Raw genomic sequence first — 17,634 nt, forward strand, 5'->3', positions numbered from 1 at the left:
GCTTTCCTCTGACACCACCTATTATATAGGTCCTGGATGGCAGGAAGCTTGGCCCCAGTGAAATATAATAATTGAATATTGTAAGAACTTTCCTTGTCTGCTTATATGCCCCCTTTATTCATCCTACGGTTCTATCTTGGTGTACAGGGAGAATACTGAAAGAATGGCCCATTATCTGAATTCTGTCGCTGTACATTTCAAAAGCGCTGAACAAATAGTTATAATGACTATGTCCATCCTAGCTTGCTAATTAATGTCGCTCATTAGCGCGCTCATTAATGTCTCATTAACGTCGTCCCCCTTATGCCATAGGTTGTACATCTCAATTGTCAGTAGAAACCACATTTGGTTAAGCAAGTCAGCCATATCAGCTATGCGTTTTTAAAAGGCAGTAAATGAGGCTGAATGAACTATTTCGCTACAGACAAGGCTCCACTCATAGCCAGGTGTAGCAGTGGTAAGGATTCACTCCATGGGGCTGAAAAGAAAGGTCTGCTGTTGGGACAGCTTTATCTAGTCCCTAACAGTTTGTGGGAACCATTTGTCACCGTTAAAGTGCAACTAATGTATTTTTTAGTGTTGTGTTGTGTAAAGGCTTTGCTGGCATGCATCAAAAAAATGTTTTGTTTGTTTGTCCCACCAAGATTTACATGATGAAATTGCCACTGATTAGGAACATTATGTGCTGTCAGCCCGTCACTCAGTTTTCATTAGACCTTTCATTAGAGTTTGTTTGCCTGCAGGCTACGGAATTTCAATTTATTTTCCATTGAGAGTTAACTCTTCTTTTTAATGCATTGTTTAATGAGCAACACTACTAGTAATTATCTAAACACCTTTATAAAATGGATTGTACTGCCTGCTAGACTAATCTAACTGAGGATATTATTTTAGATGTTTCTATGCATACCTAAATAATGTTTATGGAGTGAAACAAAGCCAAATATAAAACTCCAGCCCACGATGGCACCAGTAGCCCAGTCGATGAGGGGATTGTCTTGATGGAGCCAGTAGAATCCCAATACCACGGAAATCTGAGGAGACTTGATGAGCAGGAATTGAATAGTCTCGCTGTGATTCCCTGACATCCGTAGGTTGATGGGAGTGGTAATATGAATGACCCGGCCTATAGGGCGCCCGTCCAGCTCTCTAACCTCCATGGGAGTGGAGAGGGGATGTTCAGCTCGGAAGCCAGGGTAGCATCCAAAAAACTCTCATAGGCCCCAGAATCATTGAGGACCCGGAAGATTTAGACTGGCTACCACACAGCAGAATGGCAGGAACAGGGCTCCTACCAGTGAGCCTGATCTCTTATAAAGGACAAGAGGACTAAAAATTACCAAGAATCTCGCAATACAGACAACTCTTCGTGTTGATCCTGTATTGCCATTCCGCTGGCAATAGCCCAGCTTTACCTATTTGCATAGGCTCGGGAAGCGGTGACTCAGCCGACTCCGGCGACTATCGGGGCAGGTCGGGAGGCCTCGGGTTCTCTTGGCAACGGGACTTCCGGGATGACTCAAAGCCACAGTGGAATCCTAGGACTTTTGAGCAAAGTCTAATTTCCTCTCCCTCTGTCATTCCCGTAGTCACCCATCGATACAGATGGTCAAAGCGATGAGGGAATCGAGATCCGTAGGTAACTCCCGAGCAGCAAGCTCGTCCTTGACTTCCTCCAAGACGCTGTGCTGGAACATATCAAACAGTGCTTCTTGGTTCCAAGCACTCTACGCTGGAAATGTGCCGAAAACCACCGCATAGTCAGCCACACTGCAGGAGTCACGCAGCTGGCCCGGGTCTGCTGGGTCAGTCATGGCCAGTTTGCACTATTAGGATAAGGTAAGACCCAGATGCAGACCGTGTCGAAGTAACAATGTTTATTGTAACACCAGGGGCAGGCAAATTACAGGTCAAGGCAGGCAGGCTCAGGGACAGGCAGAGTTTAGTAACATAGAGGTGGAGCAAAGGTGCAGGACAGCAGGCAGACTCAGGGTCAGGGACAGGCAGAGTTCAGTAACCCAGAGGTCGAGAAAAGGTGCAGGACGGCAGGCAGGCTCAGGGTCAGGGACAGGCAGAGTTCAGTAACCCAGAGGTCGAGAAAAGGTGCAGGACGGCAGGCAGGCTCAGGGTCAGGGACAGGCAGAGTTCAGTAACCCAGAGGTGGAGCAAAGGTGCAGGACAGCAGGCAGTCTCAGGGTCAGGGACAGGCAGAGTTCAGTAACCCAGAGGTCGAGAAAAGGTGCAGGACGGCAGGCAGTCTCAGGGTCAGGGACAGGCTGTCCCTGACCCTGACGAAGAGGAGTAGTATGAAGGATCAGAGGACCATGTGTTCATGTTTTTTAATGAATAACGAACACTGAACAAAACAATAACCGCGAAGTAAATCAAACCGAAACAGTCCCGTGTGGCACAGACACTAACACGGAAAATAAACACCCACAACTCAAAAGTGAAACCAGGCTACCTAAGTATGATTCTCAATCAGGGACAACAATTGACAGCTGCTCCTGATTGAGAACCATACTAGGCCTAACTCAAAAACCAACATAGAAAAACAAACATAGACTGCCCACCCAACTCACGCCCTGACCATACTAAAACAAAAATATAATAACAGAACTAAGGTCAGAGCGTGACACAGGCAAGAGTCAAAAACCAGGAGGACGAGAAAAAGAGGCAGGGAAAAAGACAGGACCTGACAGGACGAACACTGGTAAGCTTGACAAACCAGATGACCTGGCAACAGACAAACACAGGGGATAATGGGGAAAATGGGCGACACCTGGAGGGGGGTGGAGACAAGCACAAAGACAGGTGAAACAGATCAGTGCTTGACAAGCTAAAACCCACATGGTAGCAACTAACCAGCAGAAATTGCTAACAAGTTAGAAATGATTTAAACACACTTTGCTGAAGGCTATCATTTACTAGTTAAAAAAAAAATCATGTATATCATATAAAATATATTCACCCCACCCAGTATTGTAATCTAAATTTACCAGAAAGTATGTAGTCCTTGGCTCAGACAGTCTAGTAGTGTGGGCTCAATAGCATCTCATTAGTATGCAAGATCTTGAGAATCAGCTGTACATGTGATGGAAGAATGCACTGTGCATGCAGAGGGTTGCAATTCCATTGAATTGGGGATAGTTTAACCAGAATATGTCACAAGACCTAGAATCGCCTTGTGTATCCCACCAAAAAAGGTTCACAGTTATAAGCCAACTTTTTTGATGAATTTAAGCAAAATTCCCAAACTTAATTTCCCATGGAAAATATCCAGACAAATTCTGGAAATTTACCAGAAAGTTTCCAACCCTTTGCAACCCTAATTGTAACATTATAATCCCAAATATGGGCTTAAAACGTGGCCTGACATGTACATCAAAGAAAGAGAAAATATAGGTTGTATCCTGTATATTTGGCACGTTTTGCAATATTCAACTCTCTCTCTATGTTCTATTCTACATCCCAGCTCATTGTTTGGTATCCATGGTAACAACACCAATAAATTCCACTTGAACCACAAGACATTGGCACAACTTATACATTTGGAGCAAGAGACTTGAGAGTTACAAACATGTTCATTTTCCAGGACAAAACAGCAGTAAATTCGCACCAACATACCACACACACACACGCAGACACAAAATGTGCAAATGAGAGTGCATTTCTCACACTTGTGTGTGAGGAACAAATCAAATAGCTTTGCACAGGGCCTTGTACCAGAGGCATGGAACAATAATAAAACACACAACTGGTATCCTAGTGAAAACACATGCCTTATGACTCTGCTGTGGCATTATTACATATCACACAACAAAATATTCAAACGCTGAAATAACTTCTGTGTCTGTGTGTGATTGCATTGTTGTGAACATCTGTGTGTGTGTGTGTGTGTGTGTGTGTGTGCATGCGTGTGTGCGTGCTTATATTCTGAATGTACATTTTATGTCAGGCCGGAGTGTGTGTGGGTGGTAACAGCTTCCAGCCAACTGATACACAGAGAAAGAGAGAGGGAGAGAGAGGGAGAGCGAGAAAGGGACAGAGATAAAAAGAGAGATAGGGGGAGAGCAAGGAAGATTGAGAGTGGGTGTTTGGGAAGTACACAATAGCTCTTTCGCATGTGTTTCTCTGTGCATGAGTTTGAGATATTGGTAACACTTTACCTGACACCCAGCATCATTACACCTGATGACACAGTCATAACCATGTCATAATATGTCATAAACTCTCAAAACCTTCCACACAAGGCCAGACATTCCATTACACCATAGCCTAAGTTTCAATAGTATGTTTATGTTATATAACATTTTATGAAATTGACCATCTTAAATTATCATTGTAAGTTGCACACATGCACCTATCTACCCCAATGCTCTGTTGCTGAAGACTGGGCTGAATGCAGGAGCAGATTTCAGGAGCAGGACAAGACATTCTCTTTTTGACTGATGACTGACATAAGGGCATGTACATGATAGACCCAACAACAACAAAGGATCTAAGAAACAAGCCTACGAATGAAAGGCCATTTCTTGGCAGGGAAAATTACTCATTTAAATAAATGTGGGTTTTGACACTCCTATGTAGGTGTCATAACCAGCCATAAATAAACGCAATATATGTCACAACAGGTGTAAATATATATGGGTCATGACAGTGTTATGACCATATTATGACAGGTTATGGCACGTTATGTCAGCTGTTATGACATATTATGACACTGGGTTTCAAGTAAAGTGTACCGAGACTAAATCTTTATTTTTAAGAAGTAATCGGAATGCGTGGCCATCAAAAATATTTACGGCTTTTGCTGACTAGCTTTGGGCCAGTATATGAAAGGATCTCTGGTTCGAATACCCACGTCGACAAGGTGAAAATCTGTCAATGTGCCCTTCAGCAAGGTACTTAACCCTAATTTGCTCCAGGGGCGCCGTACTACTATGGCTGACTCTGTAAAACAACACATTTCACTGCACCTATCCAGTGTGTGACAATAAAAATATGTTTGTAAAAAAAAATATATGTACTGAACAGGGGTATTTCTTTCCTGCGCTGCTTTTTAGGGTTTTGAGATTCTCATAAGGCTAAAACATGCTATTGTTGTGTGACAGCGGTCCCATTTATTTTGCTTGATATATTTACCCACGGATGTTTTGTGACACGAGGAAATATGATTTTCTGGCTGTTGCGCAAGAAACAATGGATGAAGGAAGCTACATCGGTGTTTGTAAGACCAGAAGACATCCATAAAACAGATCTTCTCACGAAAATCTCTGTAAAGTCAGAAGGATTTGAGCATGAAACTATTATATAACTATAACCTATTCTGAAAAGCCAAGACTCACAAATAGAAACATGTAGTCCATTCTGCTCTACGACGCCCACAAGCTTCAAAGGACTTGTCTAAAGTCGGTCCCGTCGAGGTGCCAACTCTGCACAAGTCTTCTCACAAAAACGTCTGTAAAGTCTGAATGGTTTGAGCCCAGGATTTGGAACGAACATGTCGTCCGTTTTGCTATACAATGCTCACAAGCTTCACAGCTCATCTGTGACTGTGCGGTAAAAATGAATGGCGCTGAATAGGCTTTTTTTGGAACCAGGGTTGCACATGTAACCTTTTCCCCCGTCTCTGATGCTTTCCTCTATCTCTCAGATGCATTTCAGACACTTCAAATCGTACTTCCTGTTGATTAATTTTTGGACTACATTTTTTCCCCCTGTACGAATGTGCTATTCAATGCTAATACGGGCTAACAGCAGTAATACCAAATTCAATGTTTCATCAAATAATTGTTTTATATTTCTTTTGGATATCTACAGGAGTCCTACAATTCTAAATCAAATAGCTGAATGATCCATCTTATGAGCGTCTTAAAAAAAGTTCAAATGTTAGTAGCTTAGTTGATATTGCCAGAGGCTTAGACTCTGGGGTTAATTAGCATCATCTGTAGCTAACTACACTCAGACATTCTTGATTAGTGTTTAATGAACAATTTGATGTGTGTGAAAAACAAAAATGATACTGCAGGAGTTTGCCACAGCATCTACGGTAGGTTTCTGTCTGCTTCAATGTTGTTCCCTATGCACCCCCTTTTCTATTGTTACCATGACAACTGTCCATTTGAAGTTTTCACAGCACACACTAACTTCGGTGTCCAATCTGTTAGGTACAGTACAAAGCCAATGCTATATGAGGGAGTAAACTGAGTCAGATAAGAGGAGCTTTACATTTGGAAACACGGCATCAATAGACATCTTGATGGCAAAAGTTCAAAGCAATTATTTGACTAGCAGCCAATAAGATGTGGAACTCATGTATTTGCCAGGTAGACTGAGCACAGAACAAAGGCTGAAACGCTATCATTGAGGTTGGAGGACTTTCCACAACTATGCTATCAGGAGTGCCTTTGATTTGCACAGCAGCAGCACATCCCAGACCTAGTGAGCTTAGAAATTGTCTGTCCCATGTTGTGACCTATTCAGTGCGGATGGCAAACCTGGCTGGAAAGTCATCCGGCTCATGAAATGGGACTGCTTATTGCTAAATCAAGTGTCAACTCCCTCCAATCAGGACACACTGTTGTGCAAGTCAAACACTTCTGAAAACGAGTTGTGGAAAATCCACCATCTGTAATTATTTAATTCTGGCCAAAATATGGAAACGATAAGGCTAGCGTTTTAATAGGAACAAACTAAGGACCTAAGTATACTGTATGTGTGTAGAATTACAAGCAGGGATGTAGAGGTAAAAAGGTGGGTATATAAAGGTGGCTGAGAAACAAAAGGCTAACACTAACAATGATTATTTAGCATAATAAGTGCATAAGGCTATTCACCAAATGAATAAAAAGATTCCACTACATCATTGGTTACAATACATTAACCGGGAAGAGATACTGGTAATAACAACATTGTGCGCCTCAGGTCCTCCAACAACAACTCAAGATGTGATGTGACTGTTCAGGTAGCCTCTGAACGGTACAACATGGCATGCATGGCCAAGGCCAAAACTATTGTTACAATAAATCTTTAGAGCAATCAGTAACATACATTCCACGTCCAAATTTCCAAGGGGACCAGCCCCATCCCTGGCCCCTTATTAGCTTGTATTAATCCAGATTTCTGTTCTCTATCCTCACCATTTCACAACAGCTCACGGCCCGGTCCAGAAACAATCCCTGGGTACTTCATGTAGATCTGAAGGAATTGGACAGGTAAAACCATTTGGTAGTAGCTCCATCTAGCATACCAGAGGGTGAAGGAGCTACTACCATATAATGTATACCTATTAACTTAATTCAGATCAACATGGCCACAGGGGTAGGAGCTAGGTGTTGTTTCTGGACAGGGCACTTGTCGAGCAATTGGAACTTCAGAGTTGTTACGGTTTAAAGTTACAAGTCAGTCTCAGTTAGAATGGACATGACACTTCTGACGTTCAACATTGGAGAGGATTACAAAGACAAAATTATCAAAGACGCTGATAGATTTACAGGCCTTACCCAAACGTCAGGTTGCGAGTCGTTGATTTCCAAGTACTGCAGCTCGATAACTGGGTGAGTTGGAGTCAGCAGAGTTAAGGTTGGTTTCCAAGTTGCTTAGGCAGGGGGGTTAGTTTTCCAGGTCGCTTCCGGCTAAGGTTGACTATATTAAAGAGGTTCCAGGTTTTGTTGGTCCACAACACAGGTTGAGGGTGTGGGCTGAGATGCGTCCAGTAATAGGGTATAGGGTCCTCTCCTTTTTAAGATAGCTTGTGCTTTACAGCAATCTATGTGAACACATTTGAGACACTTAAAGGTGCCTGATATGCATACTCCTTTATCACTACCAAAGTGGTACTCTTCACATCACATTGGACAGGAAAAGGAGTGTGTGCATCTTATCGTTTTAAGCCAAATTAGTATGCATTTGAAAATGTTCACCTTTTCTGTAGATGTGTGTGCAATTGCATTTATGATAATATACTTTGAATCAATTCTGATAGCTCTCTGTGAAGAAAGCATATGTCTTTTGCCAACATGTTGTTGAGGACAAGGAGTCATAAGGCTGATCATCTTTCTGGCAGTTCGTATCAGTGTGCAGATGTTAGAGAATAACACTAACAGGATACTGTTTTAAGTGTGTTTGTGTTGTTTGTGACATGGATTTAGCTTGTGTCTGTAGTAATGTATTTCTAAACGTCCCATTATTACAATGCTATATCGTCAGTGCAACTGAGAATACAAATCGATTATTACAGAGACTGGATTATTCAAATATACCTGCACACAGTCTTTAAATGATAAATATTAGTTATACAACATACATATTATAAATAGCCTTTGTTAAAATATGTTAATTTAGAAATGGCTGCTTGCCACACACCTCTTAACAAAAATCCAAAATATGGTATTATTCAAAAGATATCGTGATGTGTTTTGTTTTAATGATTGTTATGACGTCTCACGATTATTCGATTCTTTCTTCCACCAACCCCAAGCCACGCTTTCCAGTGCTGGCAGCGGTAGCTCCTTGTCGTGCAGTCCCACAGAATGCTCCTTGGCCGCGGCCTCTCCTTGGTCTTTTCCCCCGGCTCCTTCTCTTCCGACTGTCTTACAACCCCAAAGCTGAAATGCGATCCCTTTGCAGTTTCCTCGGTAACCTACAGAATCTCTTCTGAGGCTGATTTTTTTCATCTTTTTGTTGTGATTATGTTTGCAGCCTATTACTCTTTAATACCATAACTGGCGTTCTATTTAAACATAGGCCTAGTTGTACTCTCTGATAGCCTAATTATCAATCTAATGATCAATGATCAGGTAGGTTCACCTGTCAATTGTTTGTCAAATGCATTCAGTATTTCTGTGAAAGACACTGAAGATTATTGCATGCCATCACACATATGATTGAAATTCACAGAACGATGTGTCAATATTAAATGTGTATCATACATCACCCCTACTTTCATCGATATGACAAGGCCAGAGTTATCATACAAGCAGAAACGTGTGTAGAAATGTAGGGTGTATGCCAACAACTAGACTACGAATGCATCATCGTGCTCAGGCTATGCGCGTTTACACACCACGTCAGTCTAGCAATAAAGAAAATATAGCCTATAGACGTATTATACCTTTCCAATGCGCGTATATGCCCCACATCCAGAAAATGCGTAAAATATGGAATATTTTCCAATTCGTAGGCTACACATTGTTTGCTGATAGCAGCGGGGAAGAGTTGAGGACACGTCCGTAGTCTGTCACCCCCTCACTGAAGTCCAATAAACCGAAATGTAAGTGCATCACATTCCAAATGATCTGGTTCATTCAAAGGAGTTGCAGCTTTGATGCTCCCTCCGTTCTTCCGTCAAATCTATTTCTCCATGGTGCTGCATCATACTTTATTTTTGTAGCTTGGAGGAGATGGATTGATCGATGGTGTCCGCATAGGTTATGTTGTGTACATTGTCGCCAATCTGTTTTCTCGCGCTTCATCTAGCTCTGTCACTTGCAACGAGAAGATTGAGATGCAAATTGTCAGAAAGAGGCGCAGGTGATTGGTGAAATCGTTTTTTCTCAATTATATTCTCTCTTTCCCGCGCGCGCTCTCTCTCCCTCTATCGCTTGCAACGACGACCGGTAGCGCGCGCACACACACGAAACATAACAAGAAGAGGTTACGAGGGAGGGGGAAGTGTGTAGGAAGCATGGGCGCAAATGCGCTATAGGCTTACAGGATGCACGGTAAACGGTGGTAGCCTAAATGGTCACAAACGAACCAGACAACAGCCTACCAACTACACATTCATTTTTAGTAGAGTAAAACAGCTCTCCCAAGACTAAAGCATTCAATTATGTTTCAAATTATGTGCATGTGCCCAACATTTGGGAACATTGGGAGCTTTCTGGGACCCTGGGAACCCACATACGGTGATCGTTTGGCAGCTATGGCATACTGTCAGTTGACCTTATTTTATTACTCCTCAGTCATTTATATGTATTACGTCCTCTAAAGAAGACTGACATTTGCATTGAGCTTAGGACACCAACTAACAGTGTTGATAAATCATATCTGAATACATAGGAAATCTCTATCTGTTCAGAAGACACTCCTCCAGCTGCAGAATGTGTACTTTTTTTTATTACCCACAGACGTGTGTTGTTCAACCCCAGGCCTGGAGATCAACTGGATTTGCAGCCATTTTTTGAAGACCAATAATAACAAACCTGATTTAACCAATCAAAGGCTTGATCAGTTGCTGGAGGGTCTCAAGGACCAGGATTGAAGACCACTGCCACACAAATGTTACCTCTCTGAACCTAGTAGCTCTGTAGCAGCAGCACTTCACCCCACATGGTGCCATACCATGAAAATATAAATGCTAAGCATTTTCAGAGATAGAATTTTCCTAAAGGCTGATACGATGAAGTATGGAGTTGGAATGGTGAATGAATTGAAAGCAAACTCTGTGCCTTACATTTCTATCAACAATGGGTAGAGTAAGTCGAAATGTACAGCTCTTCATTCAACCACTGATGCAGATGGCATTTTGTTAAACAAAATACTCACTAAACTGAAGGATTCTTATTCCATGCATCTTTGAATGAACACATAACTACACCATTTGTATTCTGACCACCTGTTCTGTGTTCTACAGCAGTTTATTAAAGATGAGACTGTACTAGCCAATCATGGTTCCTGGATCCAACCAAGCCAGCCATGGGGGGATAAATCAGTATTCCCAGTTTCCATGACAACCATACTGTATGCCATTGATTATTTCCCTTTTATCTGCAGGCAGCACAAAAGGAGATTTTTACTTGAAGAGGAGGAAAATATAGAGGAAAATGGAGAGAGTGAGCGATCTTGGTGTAAAAAAATACATCTGAACAGTTTGGTCCTTGGTATTTTATTAGGATCCCCATTAGCTGATGCAAAAGCAGCAGCTACTCTTCCTGGGATCCACACAAAACATGAAACATAATACAGAATGACATATTGCAGAACATCAATAGAAAAGAACAGCTCAAAGACAGAACTACATACATTTTTTAAAAACGCACACGTAGCTTACATATCAATGCATACACACAAACTATCTAGGTAAAATTGGGGAGAGGCGTTGTGCTGTGAGGTGTTACATTATCTGTTTTTTTTTAAACCAGGTTTGCTGTTTATTTTAGCAATATGAGATGGAAGGAAGTTCCATGCAATTAGGGCTCCATATAATTCTTCACGCTTTCTTGAACTTGTTCTGGATTTGGGGACTGTGAAAAGACCCCTGGTGGCATGTCTGGAGGGATAAGTGTGTGTGTCCGAGCTGTGTGTTTGTTGACTATGTAAACAATTTGGGATTTTCAACACATTAATGTTTCTTATAAAAAGAAGAAGTGATGCAGTCAGTCTTTCCTCAACTCTTAGCCAAGAGAGACTGGCATGCATAGTATTTATATCAGCCCTCTGATTACAATTAAGAGCAAAACGTGCCGCTCTGTTTTGGGCCAGCTGCAGCTTAACCCAGGTCTTTCCTTGCAGCACTGGACCATACGATTGGACAATAATCAAGATTAGAGAAAACTAGCCTCAGAACTTGCATTTTGGAATGTGGTGTCAAAAAAAGCTGAGCATTCTTTATTACGGCCAGACCTCTCCCATCTTTACAACCATTGTATCTACAGTGCCTTGCGAAAGTATTCGGCCCCCTTTTGCCACATTTCAGGCTTCAAACATAAAGATATAAAACTGTATTTTTTTGTGAAGAATCAACAACAAGTGGGACACAATCATGAAGTGGAACGACATTTATTGGATATTTCAAACTTTTTTAACAAATCAAAAACTGAAAAATTGGGCGTGCAAAATGATTCAGCCCCGTTAAGTTAATACTTTGTAGCTCCACCTTTTGCTGCGATTACAGCTGTAAGTCGCTTGGGGTATGTCTCTATCAGTTTTGCACATCGAGAGACTGAAATTTTTTCCCATTCCTCCTTGCAAAACAGCTCGAGCTCAGTGAGGTTGGATGGAGAGCATTTGTGAACAGCAGTTTTCAGTTCTTTCCACAGATTCTCGATTGGATTCAGGTCTGGACTTTGACCATTCTAACACCTGGATATGTTTATTTTTTAACCATTCCATTGTAGATTTTGCTTTATGTTTTGGATCATTGTCTTGTTGGAAGACAAATCTCCGTCCCAGTCTCAGGTCTTTTGCAGACTCCATCAGGTTTTCTTCCAGAATGGTCCTGTATTTGGCTCCATCCATCTTCCCATCAATTTTAACCATCTTCCCTGTCCCTGCTGAAGAAAAGCAGGCCCAAACCATGATGCTGCCACCACCATGTTTGACAGTGGGGATGGTGTGTTCAGCTGTGTTGCTTTTACGCCAAAATTAACGTTTTGCATTGTTGCCAAAAAGTTCAATTTTGGTTTCATCTGACCAGAGCACCTTCTTCCACATGTTTGGTGTGTCTCCCAGGTGGCTTGTGGCAAACTTTAAACGACACTTTTTATGGATATCTTTAAGAAATGGCTTTCTTCTTGCCACTCTTCCATAAAGGCCAGATTTGTGCAATATACGACTGATTGTTGTCCTATGGACAGAGTCTCCCACCTCAGCTGTAGATCTCTGCAGTTCATCCAGAGTGATCATGGGCCTCTTGGCTGCATCTCTGATCAGTCTTCTCCTTGTATGAGCTGAAAGTTTAGAGGGACGGCCAGGTCTTGGTAGATTTGCAGTGGTCTGATACTCCTTCCATTTCAATATTATCGCTTGCACAGTGCTCCTTGGGATGTTTAAAGCTTGGGAAATATTTTTGTATCCAAATCCGGCTTTAAACTTCTTCACAACAGTATCTCGGACCTGCCTGGTGTGTTCCTTGTTCTTCATGATGCTCTCTGCGCTTTTAACGGACCTCTGAGTGCAGGTGCATTTATACGGAGACTTGATTACACACAGGTGGATTGTATTTATCATCATTAGTCATTTAGGTCAACATTGGATCATTCAGAGATCCTCACTGAACTTCTGGAGAGAGTTTGCTGCGCTGAAAGTAAAGGGGCTGAATAATTTTGCACGCCCAATTTTTCAGTTTTGATTTGTTAAAAAAGTTTGAAATATCCAATAAATGTCGTTCCACTTCATGATTGTGTCCCACTTGTTGTTGATTCTTCACAAAAAATACAGTTTTATATCTTTATGTTTGAAGCCTGAAATGTGGCAAAAGGTCGCAAAGTTCAAGGGGGCCGAATACTTTCGCAAGGCACTGTATAAGTTTTGACCATGATAGTTTACAGTCTAAAGTAACGGCAAGTAATTTAGTCTCCTCAACAGCCATACCATTCATTACCAGATTCAGCTGAAGTCTAGAACTTAAGGAATGATTTGTACCAAATACAATGCTCTTATTTTTAGAGATGTTCAGGACCAGTTTATTACTGGCCACCCATTCCAAAACAGACTACAACTCTTTGTTAAGAGTTTCAGTGACTTCATTAGCTGTGGTTGCTGATGCGTATATTGTTATGGTGAGTGAATGAGGACCCAAAAGCGAACTAACTTAAACAGAGCTTCTTTAATAACAAAACATAGGTAGGCTCAGATAGACCGGCAGATTCCGACAGGACAGGACAAGGTTACAGCAAACATGACGATAGTCTGGCTCAGGCATGAAACACAAACAAACAAACAAGAATCCGACAAGGACAGGAGCAGAAACAGAGAGAGATATAGGGACCTAATCAGAGGGAAAAAGGGAACAGGTGGGGAACGGGGTGAATGGGTAATTAGGAGGAGACAAGGCACAGCTGGGGAAAAAGAGGGGGAGAAAAGGTAACATAACAACGACCAGCAGAGGGAGACAGGGTGAAGGGAAAGGACAGAGACAAGACAACATGACAGTACCCCCCCACTCACCGAGCGCCTCCTGGCGCACTCGAGGAGGAAACCTGGCGGCCACGGAGGAAATCATCAATCAGCGCACGGTCCAGCACGTCCCGAGAGGGAACCCAACTCCTCTCCTCAGGACCGTACCCCTCCCAGTCAACTAGGTACTGATGACCACGGCCCCGAGGACGCATGTCCAAGATCTTACGGACCCTGTAGATAGGTGCGCCCTCGACAAGGATGGGGGGGGGGGGGGGAAGACGAGCGGGGGCGCGAAGAACGGGCTTAACACAGGAGACATGGAAGACAGGGTGGACGCGACGAAGATATCGCGGAAGAAGAAGTCGCACTGCGACAGGATTAATGACCTGAGAGATACGGAATGGACCAATGAACCGCGGGGTCAACTTGCGAGAAGCCGTCTTAAGGGGAAGGTTCTGAGTGGAGAGCCAAACTCTCTGACCGCGACAATACCTAGGGCTCTTAGTTCTACGCTTATTAGCAGCTCTCACAGTCTGCGCCCTATAACGGCAAAGTGCAGACCTGACCCTCTTCCAGGTGCGCTCGCAACGTTGGACAAAAGCCTGAGCGGAGGGGACGCTGGACTCGGCGAACTGAGATGAGAACAACGGAGGCTGGTACCCGAGGCTACTCTGAAAAGGAGATAGCCCGGTCGCAGACGAAGGAAGCGAGTTGTGGGCGTATTCTGCCCAGGGGAGCTGTTCTGACCAAGACGCAGGGTTGCGAAAAGAAAGACTGCGTAAGATGCGACCAATAGTCTGATTGGCCCGTTCTGCTTGACCGTTAGACTGGGGGTGAAAGCCGGAAGAGAGACTGACGGAAGCCCCAATCAAACGGCAAAACTCCCTCCAAAATTGAGACGTGAATTGCGGACCTCTGTCCGAAACGACGTCTGACGGAAGGCCATGAATTCTGAAAACATTCTCGATGATGATTTGTGCCGTCTCTTTAGCAGAAGGAAGCTTAGCAAGGGGAATGAAATGAGCCGCCTTAGAGAACCTATCGACAACCGTAAGAATAACAGTCTTCCCCGCTGACGAAGGCAGTCCGGTGACAAAATCTAAGGCGATGTGAGACCACGGTCGAGAGGGAATAGGAAGCGGCCTGAGACGGCCGGCAGGAGGAGAGTTACCGGACTTAGTCTGCGCGCAGACCGAACAAGCAGCCACGAAACGACGCGTGTCATGCTCCCGGGTGGGCCACCAGAAACGCTGGCGAATGGAAGCAAGCGTACCCCGAACGCCAGGGTGGCCGGCTAACTTGGCAGAGTGAGCCCACTGAAGAACGGCCAGACGAGTAGGAACGGGAACGAAAAGAAGGTTCCTAGGACAAGCGCGCGGCGACGGAGTTTGAGTGAGTGCTTGCTTTACCTGCCTCTCAATTCCCCAGACAGTCAACCCGACAACACGCCCCTCAGGGAGAATCCCCTCGGGGTCAGTGGAGGCTACTGAAGAACTGAAGAGACGAGACAAAGCATCAGGCTTGGTGTTCTTAGAGCCCGGACGATAAGAAATCACGAACTCGAAACGAGCGAAAAACAGCGCCCAACGCGCCTGACGCGCATTAAGTCGTTTGGCAGAACGGATGTACTCAAGGTTCCTATGGTCAGTCCAAACGACAAAAGGAACGGTCGCCCCCTCCAACCACTGTCGCCATTCGCCTAGGGCTAACCGGATGGCGAGCAGTTCGCGGTTACCCACATCATAGTTACGTTCCGACGGCGACAGGCGATGAGAAAAATACGCGCATGGGTGGACCTTGTCGTCAGAGAGGGAGCGCTGAGAAAGGATGGCTCCCACTCCCACCTCTGACGCGTCAACCTCGACAACGAACTGTCTAGAGACGTCAGGTGTAACAAGGATAGGAGCGGATGTAAAACGATTCTTGAGGAGATCAAAAGCTCCCTGGGCGGAAACGGACCACTTAAAGCACGTCTTGACAGAAGTAAGGGCTGTGAGAGGAGCTGCCACCTGACCGAAATTACGGATGAAACGACGATAGAAGTTCGCGAAGCCGAGAAAGCGCTGCAGCTCGACGCGTGACTTAGGGACGGGCCAATCAATGACAGCTTGGACCTTAGCGGGATCCATCTTAATGCCTTCAGCGGAAATAACAGAACCGAGAAATGTGACGGAGGAGGCATGAAAAGTGCACTTCTCAGCCTTCACAAAAAGACAATTCTCTAAAAGGCGCTGGAGGACACGTCGAACGTGCTGAACATGAATCTGGAGTGACGGTGAAAAAATCAGGATATCGTCAAGGTAAACGAAAACAAAGATGTTCAGCATGTCTCTCAGGACATCATTGACTAATGCCTGAAAGACAGCTGGAGCGTTAGCGAGGCCGAAAGGAAGAACCCGGTATTCAAAGTGCCCTAACGGAGTGTTAAACGCCGTCTTCCACTCGTCCCCCTCCCTGATGCGCACGAGATGGTAAGCGTTACGAAGGTCCAACTTAGTGAAAAACCTGGCTCCCTGCAGGATCTCGAAGGCTGAAGACATAAGAGGAAGCGGATAACGATTCTTCACTGTTATGTCATTCAGCCCTCGATAATCTATGCAGGGGCGCAGAGACCCGTCCTTCTTCTTGACAAAAAAAAACCCCGCTCCGGCGGGAGAGGAGGAGGGGACTATGGTACCGGCGTCAAGAGCTACAGACAAATAATCTTCGAGAGCCTTACGTTCGGGAGCCGACAGAGAGTATAGTCTACCCCGGGGGGGGGTGGTTCCCGGAAGGAGATCAATACTACAATCATACGACCGGTGTGGAGGAAGAGAGGTGGCCCTGGACCGACTGAACACCGTGCGCAGATCGTGATATTCCTCCGGCACCCCTGTCAAATCACCAGGCTCCTCCTGTGAAGAAGAGACAGAGGAAACAGGAGGGATAGCAGCCATTAAACATTTCACATGACAAGAGACGTTCCAGGAGAGGATAGAATTACTAGACCAATTAATGGAAGGATTATGACAAACTAGCCAGGGATGGCCCAAAACAACAGGTGTAAAAGGTGAACGAAAAATTAAAAAAGAAATGGTTTCACTATGATTACCAGAAACAGTGAGGGTTAAAGGTAGCGTCTCACGCTGAATCCTGGGGAGAGGACTACCATCCAGGGCGAACAAGGCCGTGGGCTCCTTTAACTGTCTGAGAGGAATGTCATGTTCCCGAGCCCAGGTCTCGTCCATAAAACAGCCCTCCGCCCCAGAGTCTATTAAGGCACTGCAGGAAGCTGACGAACCGGTCCAGCGTAGATGGACCGACAAGGTAGTGCAGGATCTTGAAGGAGAGACAGGAGTAGTAGCGCTCACCAGTAGCCCTCCGCTTACTGACGAGCTCTGGCCTTTTACTGGACATGAAGTGACAAAATGACCAGCGGAACCGCAATAGAGACAGAGGCGGTTGGTGATTCTCCGTTCCCTCTCCTCAGTCGAGATGCGGATACCTCCCAGCTGCATGGGCTCAGCACCCGAGCCGGCAGAGGAAGATGGTAGTGATGCGGAGAGGGAGGCGACGGAGAGCGCGAGCTCCTTTCCACGAGCTCGGTGACGAAGATCAACCCGTCGCTCAATGCGAATAGCGAGTTCAATCAAGGAATCCACGCTGGAAGGAACCTCCCGGGAGAGAATCTCATCCTTTACCTCTGCGCGGAAACCCTCCAGAAGACGAGCGAGCAAGGCCGGCTCGTTCCAGCCACTGGAGACAGCAAGAGTGCGAAACTCAATAGAGTAGTCTGTTATGGATCGATTG

General features: G+C 44.5%; 1 protein-coding gene across 4 annotated transcripts in view; it reads right to left on the bottom strand.

Moving 5' to 3' along the window:
- LOC110488218 (ras/Rap GTPase-activating protein SynGAP) overlaps positions 1 to 17,634 on the bottom strand; it is a 115,491-nt gene that overhangs the window by 49,680 nt on the left and 48,177 nt on the right. The window contains exons 1-2 of one of the 4 annotated variants that reach the window (XM_090227948.1): positions 8,450 to 9,635; positions 7,506 to 7,771 (exon numbers count right to left, since the gene is read on the bottom strand). The exons of the other annotated variants lie outside the window; for them this stretch is intronic. The gene's annotated coding sequence lies outside the window, so the exon portion shown is untranslated. Of the gene's footprint in view, positions 1 to 7,505; positions 7,772 to 8,449; positions 9,636 to 17,634 lie in introns of those variants that run through there. 4 annotated transcript variants of the gene reach the window in all.

The sequence above is a fragment of the Oncorhynchus mykiss genome, chromosome 30 (genome assembly GCF_057628025.1).
Source record: "Oncorhynchus mykiss isolate SJ-2025 chromosome 30, ASM5762802v1, whole genome shotgun sequence".
Taxonomy (NCBI): domain Eukaryota; kingdom Metazoa; phylum Chordata; class Actinopteri; order Salmoniformes; family Salmonidae; genus Oncorhynchus; species Oncorhynchus mykiss.